Source organism: Herpailurus yagouaroundi, unplaced genomic scaffold (genome assembly GCF_014898765.1).
Source record: "Herpailurus yagouaroundi ecotype Mexico unplaced genomic scaffold, PumYag 28, whole genome shotgun sequence".
Lineage (NCBI taxonomy): Eukaryota > Metazoa > Chordata > Mammalia > Carnivora > Felidae > Herpailurus > Herpailurus yagouaroundi.
This window is the reverse complement of record NW_024412376.1, coordinates 38,185,112-38,203,503: the sequence shown is the minus strand read 5'-3', so window position 1 is coordinate 38,203,503 and position 18,392 is coordinate 38,185,112. Positions and strand designations below refer to the sequence as shown.

The 18,392-nt window shown below is 41.5% G+C and overlaps 1 protein-coding gene across 4 annotated transcripts in view; it reads left to right on the top strand.

Annotated features, from left to right (window-relative positions):
- Positions 1 to 436: 436 nt before the first annotated feature.
- The window catches only part of FHIP1A (FHF complex subunit HOOK interacting protein 1A), a 247,738-nt gene continuing 229,782 nt past the window's right edge, over positions 437 to 18,392 (top strand). For 2 of the 4 annotated variants that reach the window (XM_040472446.1, XM_040472439.1), the window contains exon 1: positions 437 to 744. The gene's annotated coding sequence lies outside the window, so the exon portion shown is untranslated. The remainder of the gene's footprint in view (positions 745 to 18,392) is intronic. The other 2 variants (XM_040472424.1, XM_040472431.1) reach the window with 1 other exon arrangement.

Sequence of the window (18,392 nt, the reverse complement as noted above, 5' to 3'; positions counted from 1 at the left end):
CGTCCGTGACATGCGGAGTTGTCTGACTTCCTCCACCCCGCAGGACCCAAGAAACCAGCCTTGTGGCCGGTTCATAAATATTGATTTATTTTTTCGTTGGTGGGGAGGTGTGAGAGCGGTTGTGTGTGAAGGGATGCAGTGCCGACAAAAGACGAACCCCTAAAGGCGGGGTGGGGTGTACTCCACGTCGCCCGGGTTAAGTTTCGGTGGAAAGTTTCCTTCCGAGGCTCCTCCCCCTTCACCCTGGAAACCCGCGCAAGGCTGCCGCGCCGCGGAGCCCAAGCCCGGGCGCACCTGGCGGCCGCGCGTCCCAAGGGCAGGGGTGGGGGCGGGGCTGGCGGCGGCCGGGGCGGGGCCGAGCTCCGTGCTCCCCAGGGCTGCCGGGCAGGTTGGGCCCCGCCTTGCCCCGGCTCGCCCCGCCCCGCCCTCGCTCCTAGGAGCACAGAGTTGGGAGGGGGGAGTGGTGCAGAGCCCCGGATCCGCGCGGCTCAGCCGCCCGCTGACGCATGGTCGGAAAGTTGCGCTCAAACCTTCTCCCTTCTCCTACTTTCTTCCTAGGGCCGGGCTGTTGAGTTGGAGCCGGGCAGGGAGGAGCCGGCTCTCCGCCCCTCCTGGAGTCCGGCGCGGGTGGCGGCTCGGGGTCCGGTATACCCTGGACGGCGGCACAAACTTTCCCGACAGTTTGGGGACACTTGTCCGGAGCGTCCCGCACTGTGTGGAAGGAGGAACCGAGTCCGCGGGCAGGTACGTGGCACCCTGCTTGGAGCTTTGCAGCTTGAGGACTTCTTTTACTTTAGGGGGTTAAGGGAGTGGGGAGAGCAGACGCGTCCTTTCTCTGCATTCCGCCGACTGGGCTGGAGGAGCAGGTATTGGGATGGGGGTTGCACTGGGAATACCCCAAACTAGATCGCTGCATCGGGCCGCAGCACGGCGGGGACGAGGTGGCTGCGAGAGCCGCGGGACCCGGCGTTACTCGGTGACTGACCCCGGGAGAGAGAGAGCCGGCTTATTTTGACGGAGAAAGATGTCATCCGGTCTCTCCACCTCTTTCCTTGGTCCCTGGGGCCAGAGAGCGGGGGTCCTACGGGAGGAAGGCGAGGCGAAGAGATCTGGGGCTCAGTTTTTCTCCCCAAGCCACCTCGCTTTCGCGGGAGACCGAGGTGGCGTCCCTCTGAGGTTTGTAGCACTCTCCCGGTGTAAGGGCGGACTTGTTGGGTGGCTCTTGCTCAGTTTCGTAAGGTCTCTAATGAAGCTGCGTTCAAATCATGGTGGTTGTTATTGATGTGCCTGCATGCCTGTCCGTCTGTCTCCCGCCCCGACTCCAACAATGCTTCCTTGTTAACCCCGTTTCTGCTAGGGAATGAACTAGCTGCTGTTCTATTTCAAGCCTGGCCAGGGTGAGGTGATGGTAGCAGCTGTAGTCTTGTTTGTTTGGAACTTTGGGAATCACGTGACCTCTGTCTCACCTACCTGGATCCATCCCTTAACAGACCCGGCTTCCACCATTCAGCAAGTGCTGCAGCCTCAGCCATTCAGTGACGGGGAGATATCCCCATTGGAGGAAGGATCCCCAAGCTGAGGAGTAGTAGTAGGCAGTGTCAACCGATTGGGCCCACACCCAGCTTTCTCGGGAAGGGCTGTGCTATCAAATTCATCTTGTTAGGAAGTCATCTGCTCTCTGCTAATAGCCACAGCAGCCTGATGAAATTATGTAGGTCATTGAAAAATAATTCCTGCTTAATCACCTTTATCCTGTTGATTAATGAGAAAAAAGATTTCCTTTCCTTAATGTACCATGCCTGCTTGACAGGGTCACCTGCCTGACCTCAAGTTTACTTGTAAACCTGGCACTGGACCCGATGTTGTCCCTGCCTCAAACCTAGCGTACCCCAGCCGAAGTCTACATTTGGAGAACATTAGTGGTCTCCTTTGGACAGATGTAATGCAGGAGATTCAGTCCATAAATTTTAATGCTGCATCTTGTCAGCTTTAGATAACTTTTCAGATAATTAAAAGCTGGTTTCTTTTAGCTCCAGTTAATCCCTTTCCATAGAACTCATAAGAATTATGCCCATGCTTGTCCTGAAACTGTTTGGGGTCTCCTTTTTCATTTGTCCTATAGCTTTAGGAACAGGACTAAACCGTGTGGGGTGGGTGAAAATGGCAAAAGAAACCGAGCATCCCTGAACTAGATTCAGAGAGAGGTTTAGAGTGGTCTAATCTTTTAGGCCCAGCTAGCTTCCTTATTGTCTCTAAACAGAGACACTCTAGGTTGTATTGCTTTTAATGTAGGCCTTTGAAGACTAGAAATGAAAGGGTGGTTCGGAGTAATGCATCACTGGACAGTTCTGCATCATAATATCTCAAGTTTGTCTCAGAACACTTTCTCTACGAAGTTCATTCTATCATAATAGGAAGCCAATAGATAATGTCTACAAGTCAAAAAGCAAATGTACAAACAAATTATTTCAAAACAGAGAGGTACATATTAGAAACAAGAGTTGCTTGAGGGGTGACTTTTGAAATTTTGTTCTCATATTACTCAAAATAAAATTTTGGTAAGGAAGCTTCCTCTCCAGGTGAATAGAAAACTAAATTGCCTTCTCAAATCCATGCTTAGGTATTTATTTTATATTCTGTGTACACGTGAGCCCTTTGAAGAACTGGACACTCAGATTCTGGCCTTGGAACACAATTGATATCTATTTCACTCTTATTTTCAGTGACTTCTAACTCAGCCTAAGTAGAGGAACAGTGCTTAAGAGTGACCAATAATGTCAGGGATTTCATTTATAGGGATCTGGTCTCTTAGTAAAGGCAAGAGCAGAAAGTAACATTTCTGTATGTTTTATGATTAGCTTTATAATTAGCAAAGTACTTTGACATGTACCATATTTGTGCTTTGTGATTTAACCGTTTTGTAGTGGGTGCTATTATATTTAGATTATATAGGAGGGAAACAGTTAAGATTCAGAGAAAATAAGGAACTTCTAGGTATATACTTCTATCAGCCTTTTAAAAGGAAAAGGTAAGCAGTTCAGCCAAATTTATTCAGGGTAACAGAGGAACTGCAATTCAGGACAGGCAATTGATGGTGAACTATAGGCAGGTTGGGAGAATAAAAGGGGAGAGTATCCTTTTATAGAGAAAAGGAGCAAGTTGGGAGGGCTTTTGAACAAGAGTTCTTTGGAAGAAAAATGAGATTTCCAAGCGGTAGTGGCTTCTCATTGGCTGCAGGTGAGGGCAGTTTGCTGTTGCTGGGCTGAGAGGAAATTTTTCTTCTGGATTGTGCAAGCTGTGACTATGAGTGGTACGTGTGTCAGAGCCCTCCCTTTTTGGCTTCCCAACTCCAATTTTGAGTCTGGTTTCCTTAACACATTTTTACATTTCTCCATTGTGATCAAAATATTTCTTTAAGAGCATCACTGATCAAGAGTTGGGTCGTCTGTTCTTATTAGAAACATTTTTATTTCTTGATGTGAGGAAGAACCTTTCCTAGGGTCCTGTCCCATGTCAAGGGAAAGGGCCCAGATTGGAAACTGTTGAGGCCACATTTGAGTAACAAGGGTGAGTAGAAGAGAGAACTCTCAGGCATTTCCCATCTAAAGTCTATATCTTAGGTTGTAAGCATTGGAGATCATCTTGATGCATTGAGCCAGCATCACCTTATTGGGTATGTTATTTCTACCCAAAGGTTTGACAGGCCCCAGGTACAAAGTTTGAAAATGATTATATAAAATAAGATGAGCAGAATAATGACTCCAGTTTGTGTAATAGTCCTAAACCAAGAGCCTAAACCTGAAGGTAACTAGCCAAAGAGATCAAAGGATCACGGATCATCAGGTGGAATTTGTTGTAGCAATATACTTGTTCCCTAATTTTATGTATTTGGGTTTCTGGTTCTTTGGAAGAATTTATTCATGTGTGTTAGTTGCTTGCTATCACACAAATACCTCTGTATTTAGCAAGTGGGTAATCAAGGACGATGTGATGGTCCAAAACTACTTTAACCAATGAGTCAAATAATTGTGGTTGGACTGCTATTGTCTTAACAGAGGAATTGGCAAGTTTTCCCAACTCCAGAGAGAGATTTCTAATAATGTGTTCATTGGTGTGAATACCTACAATAGAGGCATCCAGAGTCCTGTATACCTCTGGGGAGTTCCTGGTGAATGCAGAGTTGAAGGTTTAGGGAGGAAGACCACAGGAAGGTTTCAGATTTATTGTGGATGTTCGCAGAGACAGTTATTCTAGCAAGCATTGGCCTCCAACCCGCCAGCTGTCTAAACATTCATAGGCCCACTGAGAGGCTGGGTTGCCACAAAGATAAAACCAGGTGGTGCATATAAGATTCCTGCTAGGGTTTGATTATTAATAGGGCTCTTAATTGGGATTTTTCAGTTGGTCCTTTCAAGCTAAGGGTCAATGGTGTTTGAGGAACAAGTAGGGAGAAACCATATTGTTCTGTGGACTTTGCTCTCAAAGACCATATAGAGAGGAGGTTGTTTGGCTAGGGCAAGCAGACCTAAGGTAGTAGTGGGAATGGGAAACTGTATGGGTGGAATTGGTATGATTAGTAGCATTGAGAGTTATGGCAGGGGAGAGATCAAACCAAAGTACAGGAAAACGTGGTTGTAGAAATTTGACTTAGTGACAAATATCCATAGAGGTGCAGGTATAGTTAGTGGTTGTAGTGGAGATGAAGGAGAAGGTTGCTGTGAGGAAGACTACAAGGTCATGGCTGTCCTGGACAGATTGGGGTTTTGATGACAGGGTTTGTTCAACAGAATCTGAACTATCAGGAAGGTTTCCCCCTTTTTTGAGGGATTGGGAAACGTGAAGGAGGGTGTTGTCCCTCCAGGATAGAGAAGGAGAAAACGGATAAGAAAAAGCAGAAAGAGTATTGGCCTGATGCCATCATCTTGGGGAAAGCTGTCTGCTCCAGCTGTTGTCTGCTTCAGTTCCTGGAAATCTTTAATTTGAGGCCACCAGTTGGTGTACAAGTCCAGTCAGGTTTTAGAGTTTTCTTTACATGGAACACATGGATCTAGGAGTCTACTCCTTGGATTTTGGCTGCACAGGGATTAGTCAGTAACACTTGATAAACGCCTTTTTCTAGTGTGGTTGAAGAGAGTCTTATTGGAGATATCTTTTCCAATAAACAAAATGCCAAGGTTGCAGGGTGTGATGTTTGGGTCTTCATCTCCTGGGAACACACTGTGAAAAGATTGCTCTACTTGAGCATGATTATTTTCAAGAGATGTAATTAGACATTCGCAATATTGAGCTGTATCTCCTTTTATTAGGTGCAGGTAAAAAGACGTGGAAGCTAGATTTACAGGGAACCCAGTAAATAACTCAAAGGATGAGAGTTTATGAGCTCCAAAGGGGGTGGATCTGAGATTTAGAAGAACCAACCAACCACCAAGGCATTTGGAGAGTTTCCACAAATTTTGCCAGTTGGGTTTTGATGATGCCTTTGGTTCACTTGACTAGTCCTGAGGAGTGAGAATGATAACTACAGTGAAAATGCTGTAGAACTGGCCAAACAGCACAGACTTGCCATGATATTTGACGAGTAAAAATGGGTTCCCTGGTAGCTGTGAAACTCAAGAGGGATTCCCTGTGTATAGATGCTTTTCCAATAGGATTTTAGCTTCTGAAGAGGCAGTAGCTTGTCTACCTGGAAAGGCTTGACCCAGTGGGAAAACATGCAAATTATTACCAAAACATATTTATATCTGTAAGATGGAAGTAGCTGAATAAATCCATTTGCCAAACCTTGAATGGTCCATTAGGCAATTTAAAGTGCCCAGGAACTGTGCAGACGGGTTGCCCTGGATTTTATTTTGGGCAGGTGGGACGAGTAAAGTAGGCATTTTCTGAAGCCTTGTTAATATTTCCCTACCAGTATTGGTTCCTAAACATCTCATTTTATGTATCAACTGATAGTTTAATGCATGTACAGTTGTCAGTAGTGGGAGTTTTAGAATTTCTGGTAGGGCTATTTTTTTATTTGACCCAAACCAGAGGTTTCTCTTCTTATACCAGCAACCATCCGATTGCCAATACTATTTTTTCCTTTCTAGTGCTGATCATTGGGTGTCTCTAGTCAGTTTCTCCACATTATCATCTGAAGATGAGTTCCTTTGGACCACGACAGAAGTTTGACTTTGGAACTTTGGAGGGCAGTCTATTTTGCAGAAATGTCAGCAAGGTGATTTCCTTTAGCTTTACAAAAGTCAAGCTTAGAATGCTCTGTAATCTTAGTAATAGCCAAAGCAGCAGATAATAGTATAGCATCCAATAATTTCTGGAAAAAAAGTCTGCTTTTAATTTTGTCTCTGAAGGAAGCCACATTGTTGCCATAACATTTCAAAGTCATGAGCCACTCCAGAGGTATATCTACTATCTGTGTAAACGTTGGCAGTTTTGCCATTGATTAGGATAGAGGCCCCAGTGTGTATGGTTTGGTTTGTTGGGCCAAAGTAGCCAAAGTTAAAGGTGCTGCTTTAGTTCCTTCAGAAGGAGTTGATATTGCATACTCAGCGTGATATTTACCATCTTCATTTTGCACATAAGAACCATCAGTGAACCATGAGTAGTCAGTGTTACTCAAAGAGTTTTCTATAAGTCATCACAGGGAGTCAGAGGGTGATCTGTTGGTATTGAGCAGTTATGGGGGGTTTCGTCAGAGTAGGAGGGGAAAAATAGTAGCAGGGCTAAGGTTTTTACAGTGATTTATTACAGTGATGAATTATTACAGTGACTTATTAAGTGAGACAGCCTACTGAAAGATGCTATGATGAGAGTTAAGAACTTCAAACTGCATGTGGCACAAAGATGGTTAAAGGAGATCCTATGACTATTTCCTTAGTGGTCTTTGTAAGAGGGCAGTAGAAGACATAAGTGTGAGGCATGGGGTATCCACAGGCTACAGGATCTAGTTGTTGGCTGTAATATCCAATGGATCAATGGCAATCTCCATGCTTTCGGGTGAGTGCTTCAAGGGCATTCCCTTCTTTTTCACATACAGGAAGGGAGTTGACAATTGGGGTGTCCAAGGACAGGTGTTTTTTGTTTTTTTGTTTTTTTAACTTTTAGGATTTGAAAAGTCATGTTATCTGAATCTTTCAGATGTTAGATTCAGATTTAGTAGTTTTTAACAAAGTGTATAAATCTTGGGCCATAAGGGGAAAGTTTGGGATCCAGTTGCTACAATAACCTGCCAGTCCAAGAAAACCTCGCAATTCATGTTTGATTTTGGGCTTGCCAACACCTGTTGTTGCTTGTGTTGTTAATTTTAGCCATTCTGACAGGTGTGAGGTGGTATCTCATCGTGGTTTTGATTTGTATTTCCCTAATACTGAGTAATGTCGAGCATCTTTTCATGTGTCTGTTAGCCATCTGGATGTCTTCTTCAGAAAAGCGTCTATGCTTGTCTTCTGCCCATTTCTTAACTGGGTTGTTTGTTTTTTGGGTGTTGAGTTTGCTAAGTTCTTTATAGCTTTTGGATACTAACTCTTTATCAGATATGTCATTTGCAAATATCTTCTCCCATTCTGTAGGCGGCCTTTTAGTTTTGCTGATTATTCCTTCATTGTGCAGAACCTTTTTATCTTGATAAAGTTGCAGTAGTTCATGTTTACTTTTGTGTCCCTTGCCTCTGGCAACATGTCGGGTAAGAAGTTGCTCTGGCCAAGGTCAAAGAGGTTGCTGCCTGTGTTCTCTTCTAGGATTTGGATGGTTTCCTGTCTCATTTTAGGTCTTTCATCCATTTTGAATTTATTTTTGTATATGGTGTAAGAAAGTGGTCCAGTTTTTTTTTTTTTTAATTTTTTTAAAAAAATTTTTTTTTTCAACGTTTATTTATTTTTGGGACAGAGAGAGACAGAGCATGAACAGGGGAGGGGCAGAGAGAGAGGGAGACACAGAATCGGAAACAGGCTCCAGGCTCCGAGCCATCAGCCCAGAGCCCGACGCGGGGCTCAAACTCACGGACCGCGAGATCGTGACCTGGCTGAAGTCGGATGCTTAACCGACTGCGCCACCCAGGCGCCCCGAAAGTGGTCCAGTTTTATTCTTCTGCATGTTTCTATCCAGTTTTCCCAGCACTGTTTGTTGTTTTCCATTGGATATTCTTTCTTGCTTTGTTGAAGGTTTGTTGACCATAGAAATGTCAACCTTTTAAAAGAAAAAAGGTAAACTGTTCAGCCAGCGAAAATTGAGCTTATTTGGGAAAGTGGAAAAATTACAGTTGGGACACACAAACTATGGGGTACCATAGGCAAACAAAGGAGAGTGTTTCTTTATAGAGGTAAGGAGGAAGTTTAGAGGGATTTGTTTTGAACAAAAGTTTATTGGAGGAAAATGAGAGTTCTAAGTGGTGGTGGCTTCTCATTGGCTGTAGGCGAGGGCAGCTTGCTGTTGCTGGGCTGAGAGGAAACCTTCTTTTTTCCTGCACTACACAAGCTGTGACCACAAGTGGTATGCGTCTCAGAGACCTCTCTTCGAGGGTTCCCAACTCCAGTTTTGAGTTAGGTTTCCTTAGCACATTTTCACACTCTGCTGCTATACATCGTGGACTTAAACCCGAATCCAGGATTTTTAATACAGAGGCCAAGCTTTTAATTTTTTGCCTGCTACATTTTGTGAAGTGTTTGGATGTGAAATGAAAGCTTATTTATTAACCAAAATGTGACCTCACTGGGGACAGGATGCTATGTAAATATGTACACACATATATGTGTATGTAATTTTTATATCGTTTGCATCTCAACAGTGTGGCTATACCTGGGGAAGTGGGGTGAATAAAGGCCCCAATAGATTGAGAAAAGAACTTTTTATAATGTCTGAAACTGAAAAAACAAAACCTGGGAAATTCTAATTTAAATGTGTGATTTACAAATGTGGAATTAATTACCAGAAGAAATATCTTTTTTTTTTTTTTTTTTTAAATTTTTTTTTCAACGTTTATTTATTTTTGGGACAGACAGAGACAGAGCATGAACGGGGCAGGGGCAGAGAGAGAGGGAGACACAGAATCGGAAACAGGCCCCAGGCTCTGAGCCATCAGCCCAGAGCCCGACGTGGGGCTCGAACTCACGGACCGCAAGATCGTGACCTGGCTGAAGTCGGACACTTAACCGACTGTGCCACCCAGGCGCCCCTACCAGAAGAAATATCTTGCAGAGTTGAAGGAGCTTCTTCTGGGGAATGGAATTCAGGGGTGGCGAAGAGACACACAGGAGTCTGCTGTTTTTGGCTATGTTACTTTACAACTTTGTATCGTATATGCTATGATGTGTACAGGTATATTATTTAAAAAAATCCTTTGGCGAGAATAGCATAGCGGTCTGTTTTCAGAATTTTAGAACTGAAAGGACTATAGCGACTCTTTATGGCCAGTTTTTTCATTTTGCAGGTGAGCAGATTGAAATATGGGAGTTTAAATGTTTGTCAGGGTCCCATGACTGTAGAGACAAACCTCTCCTAGCACAAGTTCATACCATCCCCAGGCAGTGGAACATTTCCCCATGTTTGTTTCTCCACAATTACCTTTCTAGGCAATTCTCTTTTCCACTTTGATCTAGTTTTTTTGCAATGTTTAAATAGGTTATGGAACTGTGGATTCAAGAGTAGTTATCTCTTAACCCCTCATATTTCCATTATGAAAAAGCTTCAAGTATCTTTACAGTCTGCAGACTCTGTACCTTTTCTTGTGAATTCTGTATTAACTTGTAGTTAGAATTAGAGACACTGAATGCAGTTTGTCTGCAACTGTTTAGGAAGTGACAGCATTGCTCAGTTGAATTTGATAAGTACTGGAATTTGGGCTCAACTTCTATCCTGAGAAGCTGTGACTAACAGGAGATGCTAGCTAAGGAGGTGTTTCCAGTATCTGTGTGTGTGGCTTAAATTTGAAGTTCTGAGAAGGATATAACTTTTCTAAAAGGGAGGTAGAGACAGATGTTATTTTAGAGCAATTATAGAAAAGTGGTTTTGTTTTGTTTTGTTTTTTGTTTTTTTGGCATTGTTTGGTTTTTAGAGAGGGCACGCACGAACGGGGGAGAGGGGCAAAAGGGAGAGAGAGAGAGAATCTCAAGCAGGCTCCATGTTTACTGTGGAGCCTGATGTGGGGCTCCATCTCACAGTCCCGTGGTCATGACCTGAGTTGAAATCAAGAGTTGGTCGCTCAACTGACTGAGCCACCAGGCGCCCCTAGAAAAGTTTTTAACATCTATGTTTTCTCTTTATCCTAAGTTTTTCTCCTACTTCCCTTTGAAGTATATCACTAACTTAAAATAAAACTTTATTCTTTCTGATTATACACATAGTACATATTATTCAACAATCAAATATTATGGAAATATGTCATGTTTAAATTTGAAGTGCACTGTAATCTAATGTTCTGGAGAAACTGCTATAAATAGGTACATGTTTTTCCTCCAAACTTATCTCCATATTAAAATATTATTGTGGTTGTTACCGAGTACATGGGTAATACTAAACAACTTTCAACTTGGTTTTTATTTTAGCTTAATATATATAACTTAAAAGTATTTCCATGCCCCTACATACAGAGCATTTCTGCTGTGTAATAGCACATCACAGGTTATTTAAACTGTTTCCTGTTGTTGGAAATTTGGGTGGTTTCCCATTTTTCTATATTAAGAACAGCATTTTAGAGAATATCCCCTAAAGTACACTTGTGTGAATGTGTGAATGTTTTCTATAGCGAAGTTTTGTGAAAGTCAAAGACATGAAAATATTAAATTTCTCTAATTTATACTTCCTGTAATAGTGTCCCTCCATGTAAAATTATGTCAACACCTTTTTTCTTAATGTGTAAGACTGAAGATAGAAATGATTCATATGTGATCAGACACTGAAATAGGAGGTCATAGTAGCAAAGGCTCTGAGCTTTTAGGTGGGTCTTGCCTCATTTGCTCACATTGCGAGTTCCTTTTGGTTTTAATGTTTTCCCCAAGAGAAGATAGTAATTGATAACAGCTATAAAAATATTCTGCAGTTGTTGGACGAGCTGCTAATTAGTTTTAATGGAGCATAGTTTTTTTTTTTTTTTTTCCCCAAACATTTTCTGAAGAACGTTATTCTAGGACATGCCTTTAAGGAGTTCAGCGAATCCACTAGGTGGTGCAGAACACAGAATGAGTGTATCTTAGCTCTTCTTATATTGTTAAAGTTTACTTCTAATGAAATACTGGTAATGGGTTAATTTTAAGACCTTTAGGTTTATAGAAAGTGCCAGGAATGGGTTTCACTTTTCTGTGTGTGAAAAATGTGAAAAATGATACTTTGATAAATGTGATAAATGTTACTTTGATAAATTTCATGACTCAGGGTCATTGAAGCAAGCACATCTCAGGGATTCCTGTGGCAAAGTGTTTATTGACTATCTGAGAGAGTCGATTAATAGTTTCACTGAGTTCAAGCTTTGTTCATAGCTATTAGATTAGAGGATTAGATTTCATGCCTCAAAATGAGTGTCTTCTGTTTGGTTTGTGTTCATGGAATTTGTACTTGGGATTCATTCATTTTAGTATTTTCTTTGTAATATATCAAAACGAGTATAGAAAACGTATATAAGTGTGTGTACACACATATGTATACATGCATGTATTGATGTGTAAGTGTATTTTAACAGTGTCTTAAGTAGCTCTGTTAGCGTGAATATTTGGTGCATCTTCAACATGAAGATGACGTCTGTCCATCTTTGTTTTATTAGGGGAAATGTTTCTTGACATTTTTTTATATGAAACATTTTCTTTTTTCTTCAAGTTTATGTATTTTTGAGAAAGAGAGAGAGAGAGCAAGCAGGGGAGGGGCAGAGAGTGAGGAAGAGAGAGGATCCCATGGCTGACAGTGCAGAACCTGCCATGGGGCTTGACCTCATGGACCGTGAGATCATGACCTGAGTGGAAATCAAGAGTCGGACACTTAACTGACTGAGCCACCCAGGTGCTCTTATATGAAAAATTTTTTTTAATAAAACGATTTCTTAAGACATGGGGGTACTTTATAGTTGGCATATGCTCTTATTTTGATCTTTTTGGGAAGATGCAACCTGTCTAATGTATTCTTGATTATTGTCTATTCTGTAACATGAAGTCAGTTTTTTAAGTTGAGTATTTAAAATCTCTCCTATTTATGTATATATTCAAAATGTTGACATTTTGCTTATTTTAAGCAAGATGTAGTCATTTAAATGCGTGTGAAAAATCTGACAGCGGGACTGTTGTTGCCCTCGATTTGCTTCAGGAAACACTATTTACCTGAGTTGTATTAAATGCTTAATGGTTAATGCAAATTTCTTACCAGCTTGATTAAGTTTCACCTTCTCTGCATTCCCTCCTGGTACTTCTCCAATGTGTTACTGTTTAAGACCTTGCATGTCCTATTTGAAAAGCAGACACTGGAGTTGCTACAGAAGAACCCACTTGCAACTTGAGTTTGGGTGTGTGGGGTCTGCTTGTGTTGCTGCCTCCCGTTCTTTTCCCCTTAAAGTAATCCTACCTTTTGAACATGTTTTAGAGTTAGTCTGTCACTGAGGAGTGGTCATTCCTTCACAGTGAATCACAAAACGAGTAGGTCTGATTAGGCTTCCTGACTCGAGCCTGACTGACTCAACCTGCTGTCTTCTGAGCTTCTCCGTATAGGCATGTCAGGGGCAAACTCTCAACTTGGCTCTCTTCCCCATGTGGATAATTTATAAATCTGCATCCTCTCGCTGACCTTTGGGATCTTAGGCTTGCTTCTCCAATTCCTGCTGGACAGGTCTACGTTTGGATCCAGATATCAAATTAAACTATAGGGTAGCACTTATGAGTAAGTGCATCTTAATCACCTAGCAGAGTACCTTATATCAAATAGAACCCTATACATGTTTGTTGTTTGTTGATGATCTATCTACTTCTTACTGTCACATGGTCAATTATAATATATTTTTTAAATGTTTATTTTAAAAATAACATGAGAGTGTGCGCGCGCGAGAGTGTCTGAGCAGGGAAGTGGCAGGGAGGGGAGAGAGAGAATCCCAAGCAGGTTCCATGCAGAGCCTGTATGCGGGGCTAGAATCCATGAACCATGAGATCCTGACCTGAGCTGAAATCAAGAGTTGGACACTTAACTGAGCCACCCAGGTGTCCACAATTATATTTTTAAATCTTGTTTCTGTTTCTGGTTTTTCTTTCTCTAGTCCATTTTCATGCTAAAGTCAGTCTGATTTTATAAAGTGTATCTTTGCCCGTGTCACTGATCATGGTCCTTGTTTCCTACTGGTAATGACTCAACTCAAAGTGGGGTGATAAATTTATGTGCCAACTTGACTGGGCCACAGGATGTCCAGATATTTAGTTAAACAGTATTCTGTGTATGTCTGTGAGAGTATTTTTGGATGAGATTTAACATTTGAATTGTTAGACTGAGTAAAGCAGATTGCCTTTGTTGTGGGTGGGCCTCATTCAATCTGTTGAAGACCTGAATTGGACAAAAAGCTGAATAAAGAAAAATTCACACTCTTTGCCTGACTGTTTTTGATCTAGGCCATCCATCTCTACCTTTAGACTGAAACTTGAACTGTATTATTGGCTCTCCTGCTTCTCTGACTTGCTAACTGTAAACTGTGGGACTTTTCAGCCTTCATAATTGCTTGAGCCAATTCCTTATAATAAATCTCTCTCTCTGTCTGTGGGGTGTGTGTGTGTGTTGTGTGTGTGTGTGTGTGTGTGTGTGTGTGTGTGTGTGTAAAATCTTCTATTGGTTCTGTTTCTCTGGAGAATCCTGAGTGATACACAAGGCATCCATCTATGATCTGGTTGCCATGCTGGTCTGTTCTCATTCTGGAGCAGATGCTACCTATGCCTTTTCATCCAACTCTGCTGGGAGTAACCCTTCCTTTTTCTAGTTATTTCAGTGATGCACATTCTTCAAAGCCCAGTTCAGAGCTTGTGTCCTCCACTAAGTCTTTCTTGCTATCTTTTGCTGTAGCGGTTTCTTGGCATGTGAATCTCTGGACTGAAATTTTACAAGCTGAGTCATTTGATGCCTTGCAGTGTCATCTTGTATACATTTGACCTTCTTCCCAACTAGATTATAAATTCCTTTAGGAATTTAAGAATCCTTTAGGAATTCCAGCCCTATCCTTCCAAATCCTCCATTGTTCTTGATGTTAACTTTTACTTAGTAGGTGGCCAGAGAATGTCTACTGACTCTTTTTTTTTTAAAGCACCAAGATCTACCTAGGGAAGGGAAGGCAAATCATGCTTCCTTGCCCACCCTCCGTACTGAACCCAATAAGAAATGTCTAATTCATTTGCCACAAGACCCCGAAGTCTTTATCAATGCCATGCTCCAGGGAGACTCTGCAAGTTGTTTGGGGTTGTTACCAGAAATGAAACCTATATATCATCCTTGAACTAGATCCAACTTTGAGAAAAAAATTGAGTCCTAAAGTCTTGTTGAAATGAGGCCATTCCTGAGGCACTGGTTTGCCTGGTTTACTTTTACTGTCATCTGCTTTGCTCGTGTCTCTCGTAATTCCCTTTGCTCTGCTTCTGGCTAAGTCTTTTTGTATCTTCTTCTGTAAATACGCTATATAGCACATTTTTGTCAATAATTTTGAACAAGGGTGAAGGAAAAGAAATAATAAAATGAGCTATATGTTCCTAGGGAATTTAGATTTGTCAAATTTTATGCAAATTTTATTCAAGCAGAGTATGATTTTCCTCATTTTCCCACAACCGAACGTAGTTTTTGAGGAACACCATTGGAAATGCGACCTCATTCTGCTCTGTTCTTCAGCTCATCTTTTTTTTTTTTTTTTTTAAAGATTTTATTTATTTATTTTTTAAGTAATCTCCACATCCAACATGGGGCTTGATCACGATCCTGAGATCAGGAGTCACATGCTGTACTGACGGTCTGCTCATCTTTTAAGCTCAAAATACTGGAAACACTTTCTACTTTCCATCTTCCTTACCCTGCTCTTCTGCATTTATCTTCTAACATATTATAATTTACTTATTTATTATGTGTACTGTTTATTGACTCTCTCCCTTAGTAAGAATATAGAGCTCCAAAAAGGACAGCAATCTTTGGCCATATTAGTATTGGCTCTCTTTGGCTGTATATCCCAAGACACAGACTCGTGCTTGACATTCAGTAAGAATTTGTTGAACTGAGTGGGAGTTTGCTAACTTGGAGGTCTTCACTCCCTACCATTTGTTGCTTACCTTTCCTTTTGTATTCTTTTGTATTCTCTGAAAGAGAATGGTTACTAAAGATCACTTGTATCCAGACCAGGTTAGTTCTTTCAAACCATGTAACTACCTGTTCCCCAGATCTGTGCATTTGTAATAATAGCCATATCACAACAGAAGTTTATAGTCCCTTGGCTGTTCATGGTTTACAAAGCACTTTCATCTATATGATCTCATTTCAGATATTCTTAAGCCTGTGACAGCTTTCCATTCTTTAGGGGCTTTTACCAAAGTATGCAAGTCAGCAAGTGAGACAGTATGTCTTGTCTCACCAGGGGATGCATTCTTCAGTGTGTGCTGGGCATACCTCCCCTTGACTGTGTTGTTCCAAAATTACATGTGCCTCTTCAATGTCCTCTGGCCTTTTAGGAACAATCATTCTGTTCCCCAGAACTGTGCCTATATGGTGTCAGGTCCTCAAGGAAAGTGATAAAAATGAGAAAGTGATAAAAAAAAACACTTTGTTGTGACAAAAATGAGAAAGGGTAAAAAAAAAAAAAAGAAACAGACAACCGTCAATATACATTTATGGGACTCTTTTCAATGGAAGCCACTTGGCTGGATGCCGAAAAACTATTGCCTCAAAGTTCATTTGCTAGCAAGAGCTACACGTGGACTTGGCCAGCAGGAATTGGAGGCACAAGCATGAAATTGAGAAAGTTGACCCAAAGGATGCAGATACTGTAGAGGTGAGAACTGGTGGTGATTAGATTCTCCACCAGTAAGTTGCTTTTACTGTCCTGGCCTCTCTCCTTTTTAGCTGTGAAGATGAAACCATTTTCTTCCTAAAGGCCTTCTGTTCCTGCCTCCAAGCCATGGGAGCGCTCGATAACTATTAGTGTCTAATGATGACACAGGAATATTCCTCTGAGCAATTGGAGAGCTGTAGGCGTGTCACATGTTGACAGGTGCTCACAAATCTCTTTTTGCTGTTTTGAAATATCACTGCCAGGGGAGTTGTATACAACTTGTTCTGACAGAGTAGTCTTAAATATTCATTCCTTTTACCTATTACTTTAAGAGAAATGCCAGCATTTAGTCTTCAGGCTGCCAGTAGCAATCTTGGTGAAATTGTATTATAACTTTTTCAAGATACTTATTTTCATATAGTTCATTTATTTATACATCAATACATTAATGTTATTTTTAATGATGGAGGAAAATACACTTTGAGGTTAGTGGAAACTCAGGGGTTACCTGGAAGTCTCTGATCATTTATACTTTCTGGTAAGGTAAGTAGCAAGGATTTATATTGTGGGAGGCAGGATGGCAGTTTAAATACACATCGGGTTCAAGTCCCTACCCTGCCATTTGTAAATGTGTGACTTTGGACAAGTTACTTTCCTTGGATGAATCTTAGCTTCCTCATCATCAAGTGGAGATAATAATGCCCTTATTTCTGTGAGTGTTAAATAAAATAACAGATGTGAAGTGCTTAACATGGAAGTAAAAATCAGTGCACGGCAATCGTTATTTATATACTCAGGTCTATTAGCCCCATTCTAGGGACTGTTTGGGGGAGGTCAAGAAGTGTGTAAAATATATGTCTGGAAAATATATGTGGCAACAGATATGTAATTGACACATAAAATTATTAGGATAGTATGTGATGAAAGTAGGTACGACAAATGAAGATAGAGGTGACTGTGGTCAAAGTCTTCAAGAATCATGGTAGGGATCATATTAGGATTTCTTTGGTCATAAATTATAGAAATTAAACTGTACAGAAGGAGAACTTATTGGCTCGCATGGCCAAAATATAGGACAGGTGAGGTGAGTGTAAGGGAAGCCCAAACCAAAAACTCCTGTATCACCAAAACTGTCTCTTTCTCTCTCTCTTTTTTTTAATGTTTATTTTTGGGAGAGAGAGAGACCGAGTGTGAGCAGGGAAGGGGCAGGAAGAGAAGGAGACACAAAATCCAAAGCAGGCTCTAGGCTCTGAGCTGTCAGCACAGAGCCCAACGCGGGGCTCTGACTCAACAAACCTTGAGATCATGACCTGAGCTGAAGTCAGACGCTTAACCCACTGGGCCACCCAGGTGCCCCAAGACTCTCTGTCTCTTGTCTCTCCTTCTCTCTAGGTCATTTGCTTCCACGTGGCTGGGGCATGGCTGCCAGCAAGCCAAAAATCACTCAGAGGGGGCTTGACCTTCTTTCCTTACTCCAAATCTCTGAATCCTAGGAATGGCTCTGGTTGACCTCTTTTGGGTGACATCTTTGTCCTTATGGCCAGTGGCACCGATTGTCTGGTTATTGGCAGCCCCATTTAGAAATATCTATTTGGGGTGAGGAAGAGGAACAGTTTCCTAAAAGGATTGTGCTTTTCTCAGAAGAGAGGAGCCGTGTTGGACAGCAAGAGCAGGAGGTGTTTTGACTCCTGAAGGGGAAAGGCCAGCTTTAGTAGTTTGCAAAGAGAGAGGCAGATGTGAAGAACACTAAACCAAAGGCACAGTGTAGAATGAGAAGGTGGTTTGTATTAGTGAAATAGGATCCAGTAGACCCAGACTGAATGGTTTGGAGTGGTTAGTTGAGGAGTTTAGAATGATCTGATAGGGCATAAATCCCAAGAACTGACATCAAATTGACATGTTGTGTTGGATTCTGGCTTTTATTTATTTTTTTAGAGAGAGAGAGAGAGAGAGAGAAGGCACAGAGGGAGAGAGAGAATCTTAACCAGGTTCTAGGCTCAGCGTGGAGCCTGACATAGGGCTTGATCTCATGACTTTGGGATTATGATCTGAGCAGAAATCAGGAAGAGCCGGATGCTCAACTGACTGAGCCACCCAGTTGCCCCAATCCTGGCTTTTATTTAAAAATAGGTTTTATATTGTAGACCAAGTATTTGAATTGGTAATTTGAGAACTAACTTGAATGCAGTTGGAAAGTTACACTCATTGAGTATAGACAAGGTGGTCTTTGTAGTCTCTTTTTTATGTTCATCCTGGCACTCCCTTAAAAATTAGATGTTATCAAGCATTTATAATACCTTTCCTGTTTAAAAACAAAAAGCCAAACAGCTGTATTTCAGAGTAATGAAATAGTTTGGAAAAAATCTTGTTTTTAGAAGAATTCTAGCTAACAAATGTGGAAGGAATGATATAAAGAAAATAT